The sequence below is a fragment of the Tinamus guttatus genome, unplaced genomic scaffold, assembly GCF_059628265.1.
Source record: "Tinamus guttatus ecotype Peru unplaced genomic scaffold, ASM5962826v1 Tinamus_guttatus_pri_ptg000293l, whole genome shotgun sequence".
NCBI classification, from domain to species: domain Eukaryota; kingdom Metazoa; phylum Chordata; class Aves; order Tinamiformes; family Tinamidae; genus Tinamus; species Tinamus guttatus.
This window is the reverse complement of record NW_028288827.1, coordinates 542,594-549,977: the sequence shown is the minus strand read 5'-3', so window position 1 is coordinate 549,977 and position 7,384 is coordinate 542,594.

The window sequence follows — 7,384 nt, the reverse complement described above, 5'->3', positions numbered from 1 at the left end:
CCCTGCCTCAGCACAATGGCGATGGCTTTGAAGTAACCCCGAAAAATGTGATCCTGTACCTCTAAAAGCAAGAAAATTGCAAGAATAGCATGCAAGGTCATGACTTTGTGTTGGGCTAAAAATGGCCTGAATGAAAAGCATTCTAAAACACTCCGCTTAATAGCCAAATAGCATAAATCAACGTTGCTGTAAACTCTGTTAGCGCTTGGGCTTCCTTGCAATACAGCTAGTGGACATTCAATGCGTCACTGAAGCAAGGTGAACAAAACCCTTGTGAAAACAACAACTATTTTAAAAGCTGTGTTGTGCTTAATCCTATAGAAGAGTCTCCATTGCAGGGTATTTGCCAGGGCCACAGGCTCTGAAACTCCCAGCAATGATTTCCAACAGGAGTGCATATCCCAAAAGGGATCCCAATTTGAAGCTATACATCAAGAGGCTTTTTTCTTTCTTTTTCTTTCCAGTGGTTTCTCACTTGCACTCTCTTAAAACTGTGCCATAGTTCTCTTCAGCTCCCCACTCTTCTGATCATTGCTCTGTGTTACTATCTCTCCTCTAAATTACAGACTGTGAAACTTCCTTTTTTGTTTGTCTTATGATGTTACTGATTGCAACCAAGTCTGTCTTATAAATTAAATAGAAGGCTTAAGTAATTATTCTTTTTTTCCCCCCTATCAGGTAGTTTGGTCTCTCCTTTCTGTAACAGTTCCAATTTTCCAAATACCTTATTCGAAGCAGTAGTACCAGACCAAAACTCAGTGTTCTTGGTTTTATCGCACTGATACTGAGGGCAAGTAAAAAAATAAGAACTTTGCTGCTCCCCTCGCCTAGATCCAAGGCCCTTTTCTTTCCCTCCCTAAAGCTGCCTCAACACGTGCATTATCACCCCCATAAATGTACTGGTGATGTAGCTATATACGTATGTGTATATTATATATATATATATAAATATATGTATATAAACCACACAGTTGCTGAACTGAATTGGGAAGCTTGCGTTAACGTGCACATCAGAGTAACCAAAAGCAGACCTTGGGTCATGCTGCACTTTACCTTAATTCCACAGGAAACGCAAGAAAGGTTATTTACATTTTTAACATTAGGAAAAAGTTACAATAAAATATGAACACCTAATTATTTAAGCATAATCATAGAGATGAACCCAATTACTCTTATTTGTACCATGTTACTATAGCAAGAACTGTGTGGTACCTCAAGGCAAAGTCTGTGAAGGGACACAGCATCTTTGCATCTTTTGTTAGACCAATTCCACTAAAAGATATTATCTCTCTCCACAAATCCTGCCTCTTTTGTGTGTTTAGGACTGCACTGGTAATCACCTTAATGTTGTTTCCCTAATGTTGCTTCTACTTCTAATAACTGTGTTCTGTTTTTTAGAGCCTGGGCTGGTGTTTGCTGCGTTTTAACCCCCAGGTGTAACCGCCTCAGCCGGAGCATGCTTTGAGCCTCGAAACTTTCCAAGTGAAAAGGCACCAAATCTGGAGGAGAAGGAAGAGGAGGAGGAAGGCTGCCCTCTCACGAGCATGCTGGATACGGCAAGTTCGCGTTGCCTTTCATTTATTTGTTCAAAGTGAAATACACTGAAATCTTGATCCTGAGCACACAATAAACTTAGAAACCTTAAAATTCAGTTAAAATGGAAAGAGGTGTCACTGAGCGTGAGTGACTGAGAAAAGTAACAGTGAGCCCTGCCGAGCAGCACATGGGAGTGGGACAGGGGAGGCCCCGAGTCTGTCCATGTGTGACACGGGCTCCCCGGCTCCTGCTGGGCACGAATCGTGCTAAGGACAAGCCCTGCAGGGTACCACAGGGCTCACAGTGTCCCCTGCTTCCCTCAGAGCTTGAATTAAGTGTTTTTTTTTTTCTTTTCCTTCAGTCTGCCTTTCCCACAGTAAGAATCATAATTTAAGCCTGCTTTTACCTGCACTCAGTTTTCACAGTACTCCCAAATAGAATAGATTTGAGGTCTTTAGCCCTCTGTCAGATTTGACTAAGGTTGGCAGATTGGCTCAAAAGCTAAGGGGAAGAAGAGATTCAACGGGGGACTGAAGAGATCAACAGCTTAACATGACACAGTCATAAAGCAGCGTTATAGCTGCTGATACCCATAGCAGCTCCCCTTGCGTTTGGATCCTTTCTTGCCTCCAAGGCCATTTGTCAAATGCTCTTATTGCTCACAGATTTCCAGCTGCATCACAAAACCCCATTCCTGCTGCAAGAGAAGGCCGATTGTGGAGGAGGGGAGCGGCTGTAATGCTGCTTTATGACTGTCATGCTAAGCTGTTGATCTCTTGATTGCTTTTGGGGGCAGTTTGGGGTAATTTTGGCTGGCTGTGCCTCACTGCCATCCCGGGTTACAAGGGCCAGCCTGGCACCGATGCCAGCAGCACACATAGCTCTACATGCAGCAGCGTGTGCGCGTAATCCCCCCTCGCTGCCTCTGCTCGACCTGCTTGGTGATACAGGGCCTAAGGCCCTGGTGAGGGGCAATTCACACACACCAGGGACAGCCACCACCTCCCTGGCGGGACCCACAGCCGCCGCTCACTGTTCATGTGTGTTTTTGGCTCCCTGCAGAGCAAAATGCTTCATGCTGTGTTGACACCTCGTTGTGTGCAGCTCTTCTGCACATGAGCAATGTAAATGGGAGCCTGTGGTGGAGGGAGAACCTAAATCTGGTGCTGGGCCCTGTCCCCGGGCAGTGATTTAAACCTTGCAATGGGTCTGATTTCTGGGTTTAATCCAGATAGTGCATTAGAAAGGACAAAACCCCACTTTTCCCCACTCTCCTGCAGAGGGCAATCCTTCCTCACCAGACACTCGTCACATTTCCAAGAGCTGCAAAAATTGCAAGTCAGTGATTGAGCAATTTTAACCAAGAAACACAGTTCTTCCCTTTTTGAAGAGCTGCCTCTGGAGCCCCGGCCCTGCTGGGGCCCTGGTGCCAAGGGAGGACTTCTCTGCAGGAGTGCGGTTCTTCAGATCCAGCCAGGGCTGGATCCATGGATGATCCTGGCCTTTGTGTGGATATTTCAGTTGACACAGGGCAAGACGGGCTTTTCCATCACTCAGCTGCTACTTGCTAGAAGTAGAAGAGCCCCAGTGCACTCCCACACCAAAGGTAACCTTGTCTATCAGGGCTTGGGCTGATCTGTGCGGAAGAGAACTGTTGTAGCAAGGTGGATTTTGAAGACCTAGATAAAGTTCTTTGTTCTGGTGGGAGTGAGGAGGTGCCGGGTGTGCTGATGGCAGCACGCACACACCTTTTCGGCTCTGATATCCCTGTGTCAAACTCGGGAATCGGCAACCCATCCCAAACGCCACAACTGCCTGTGCTGCCATGGAGCTCGCAGGGGCCACGCGGTTTTCCGGGGGCTGCAGACGAGCCGGATGCTGGGCCAGCGGGAGGCAGGATGAGCACGGAGGCCCTGTGGGTGCTCAAGATCTTGCATTTTTATCCGCTCTTTGGTCGCTTTGGATTTAGCCGTGTGTGAGGTTCCCATTTTAGCACTACAGACTGTTGGCACAAGAGTCGGCCCAGGCTGTTGAAACTCATTCTGTGAAGGCCCCTCCCAGTGCAGAACTGTACCAACCTGAGGGTCATTAGCATGACATCCTAAAAGCAGGCTTGTTTCTTCCCTCCGCTCCCCCTACCCACAGAGCCAGTCTCATGTCAAGCCCGTCTGCACGTGCTTCATCCTGGAGACTTGAGTAGCTCCATTTAATTCCCAGTTTTTGCCCCCGATATTTATAGCACAGCACAGCCACACGTACTAATTAACGCAAGCACAAAGTGTTGCGTTATTTGCTTCTGTTGCTGCTTAGGGATAACTTTCACCCTCAGCAGAAAGGAGAGCTCATGGCAAAAGGAAATCCTGAAGTGAGGTTTTACATTTCACTCCAAAAACACCCAAGCAACTGTCCACGCTGCTTCATGTGGTGGGGAGCTCTGGGTCCTGGGCAGCACCCGATGGCCTGTACAGAGAGTCATCAATCGATATATTTGGGTGTACTCTCCCCCAGACTTAACCAAAACTTGCACAGACTTCCTCAAGGACCTATGTATTTTCTGTGCACAGTTCGCCACAGCAACCCCTTCCAGCTTCTTTTGTTGCAATAGATTCTGCTGCATGACAAAACCCATCAATGAGTCGTTGTGAGAAAAGGCGTTTTTAAGGCAGATTTTTCCTTTCTTTTTGGACAAATAACCCCCCACTCTGTGAATTTAGCAATGTGATTGCTATAAACTAACCCCAGCAGCTGCCCAATGGCAGCTTAAAACACCCTGCTGCTCACTCCGCATTGGCATGACTGTGTTCTCCAGGATATTGTGTGACTTCAGGCTCAAACTCTGCCTTTGAAAATACCAAAGACCACATGGAGTATCAGTCCTCTTCAATTCCTCTTAAAATCAATGGAAAAAAAATCCCACAACCCTAATTTCAGAACTGAAATTACAGCATGAGACGTTATACAGAGTTCTTAGGGCAAGCACACAAAAATGTTAGTTCGTGGCATGAATATGTGTTTGCTTTAGATTTAAAATGGACAGGAATGGCCATTAGCAGTTGAATTTCCAATAGCTCAATTTCTACCATTTGTTGACACTATTTTGTGGTTTCACTCTGGAGTTCATAGGAGACACTTCCCAGGATGTCTGCAAAATCATATTTAAAAATAAGATTAAGTTTTTTTCCATGACTTTAATGGTAAAGCTCTGAAGATCTGTTTAGTGCAGCTCCATGGTGTCCTACCAACTGCTGCGTCACAACACAATTATAAATAAACTGCATTAAAAATAGTCAGATACTTGTGATGGGGTGAAGGAGCCACCTTGGGGCTGGTAACCAGAGCCCTGCCCAGCTTGGTAGCAGAGCCCCAGGTTCCAGAGGCTCCCTTTCTCCCTCCAAAGCATCTTTAGCCATGGGCTGGTCCCCCAAACCCCAGGCCAGGCCACAGAGGTGAGGCCCACACTCAAAACCAGGGTGGTTCTTTGTAAAAATAAATAACACCACAAAGCAAGGGAGACTCAGGCCTTTAATTTTTATTGTTGCAGATGAGAAAAAATATCTGGCTTGTGACAGGCTCAGCGCGTGCAGGGATCCACGCGGAGCCTTCGCGGGCGGCCCACGGCACACACAGCAGCCGTGTCGGCGCCTGTCCTTGTCGTGAAGCTCACGCTGTGTTTCCACCCTGCACCCCCAATCCCACTCCCCAGTAAAACAGTTTTCAAAGCAAAGCTGATGCTTCCATGGCCACAATCAACAGAGTCCTGCAGGCCCCCGGCAAAGACGCTCGAGTGAGCGTAGCGACCCCCGGGACATGGCTTCTTGTTTCAGAGCACGTGAAGATCTGTGTGCTGAGGAACCGTGCCGCGGTTAGATCACCGTTGATTCCGCAGGCCGCTCTGTGTCGAAGCTTTGCGCGGTGGCAGCAGTACATTCTGCTCAAGCTGCCGGCAGAGCGCGAGGAAGGTCAGCTCCTCCGCTCCCGCTGCCACCGTCCCGCCGACCCCTCGTGTCCCCGTGTCCTCCCGTGGGGCCGTGCAGCTGTGCTGCCCGCACAGCGTCGCGGTGCCGGCCGCCGTCGACTCCTTCCTGTCTGTCGTGACTGCGGGAGGCGCCGCAGGGCCTGGCTGCATCCCGCGGGATCACCCGCTCCTGCCGAGCCAGGATCCCTCCACCACGAGTGAAAGTGCTGAGCGTTAGTTGAGGTATATCAATAATCCACAGCGTGCCCGAAATGAGTCCTCTGTCTCTCCCTTGTGTCCTCTTTCCAGACAGGAGTCAAGGCCTCGTCGGGACACCTGGTGCCCCTTTGCTCCTTGCTGCAGGCACCATTTCCTCCCAATCCATCCCAATCCATGGAGCCCTCAGCCCTGGATGCATCACCAGGGCTTGCACAGCAAATGCTGCTGCCAGTCAGTGATCCAGGGCCTCATGTGAGTTCTCTTCACATCTCGGAATATTTAGTAGGTTGCTTGTTAAAAGAATAGAAATAATCCCCATGTGAACCGCAGTTAAACAGAGATCTTGGAGTTCCTAAGTACAGTAGTTTCTCTTTTATAAATGAAGCTCATGCCACTGCTGGAGAGCACCCTGACACCCTAGCAGAGTGAAGATTTCCTTTTGTAACACTAGCTATTTACATGTTTTCAATTTTTAAAAATTGACTAGTTTGATTAAATATAAGTATAGAACATTTCTTCCATATACAAACTCTTGTTAGCTGATTAGTTACTAAGGTGCTCAGAAGTATGGGTGAAAACAGAAGTTACAGTAGCTCAGTCGTGTTTATTCCTATTTACAGAGCAGCTGGTTAGCCAGGTGCCACCATCACGTACCAAAGGGAGCTGGAAGCAAAGTGCCCGGGAGAAATGTGAGTATCTGCTCTTCCAAGTGTGATCGTGGCCAAATGCACACGTGTGAAAACCCAACGCCACAGGAACCAAGGAGACCTTTGTCCCTCGTATGTAGGACCATCTGCACCAGCCAATTTAGGTGACTATTTGAATACAGCTGAAGTTTCCAATGCAATTTTGTTCAGATGTGGGCCAAGGAGCACAAGATTTGCAGTGTGGAAACTGGAACTAATACACACAGTGCTCTGCCTGATCAAAGTAATGCACAAACTGTAGCCATTTCTTTCCCTTCTCTGTGGGAAGGTAAGTAGTAGTATTTTTTTCCTCTTTTAGTAAGCAGTGGGAGGAAATGCCATGAAGAAGGGAAGTGACCTTGCTCAGACTCTACATCTAGTGAGTGACAGAAGCAGCGTCATGCCCTGAACCCCTCTGTTCCTGGCTCCCTGCCCGGCTCCAGCCTGCACCCCGGAATGTGCTGGTCTGCTGGGCAGTTGCCTGCAACAGGATTCACACTATGAGGTTGCTAAATGTGTGGTATTGGGCCCCAGAAGTACTAGGAAACTTCACAATTAGCCTGGTGCAGCAGAAGGGAAAACTTAAGTGTGAGGAACCAAATAAGGAGAATGTGTTTAGCAAAAATTTTATCTTCCAACCAGAAAAAAGTCCAGAGAGGCTCATATACAGCAGGTCAAATTCCTTCCCCATTAGTATTCCCAAGAGCTATTTTATGCCTTGTGGCTAAATTCTGCTCTAGTTCCATTCTTGCCAGCACCGCGGGCTGGAGGCAGAACAGGGGAATGCCCCCGCGTTGCTGCTCTCCATGCAGAGCGCGCTCGGGCCCCTGCAGCCCTATGGCAGTGCAGTCTGGAACCTCTCAAAGCAGGAGGGCATCTGACCATGGTGAAAATGCTGATCAGTGTTCTCATCGTTTTAAGATGCTATACAAAAAAAAAAAAAAAAAAAAAGATTTGACTTCCGTTTGTAAACTTATCACGGACTGTC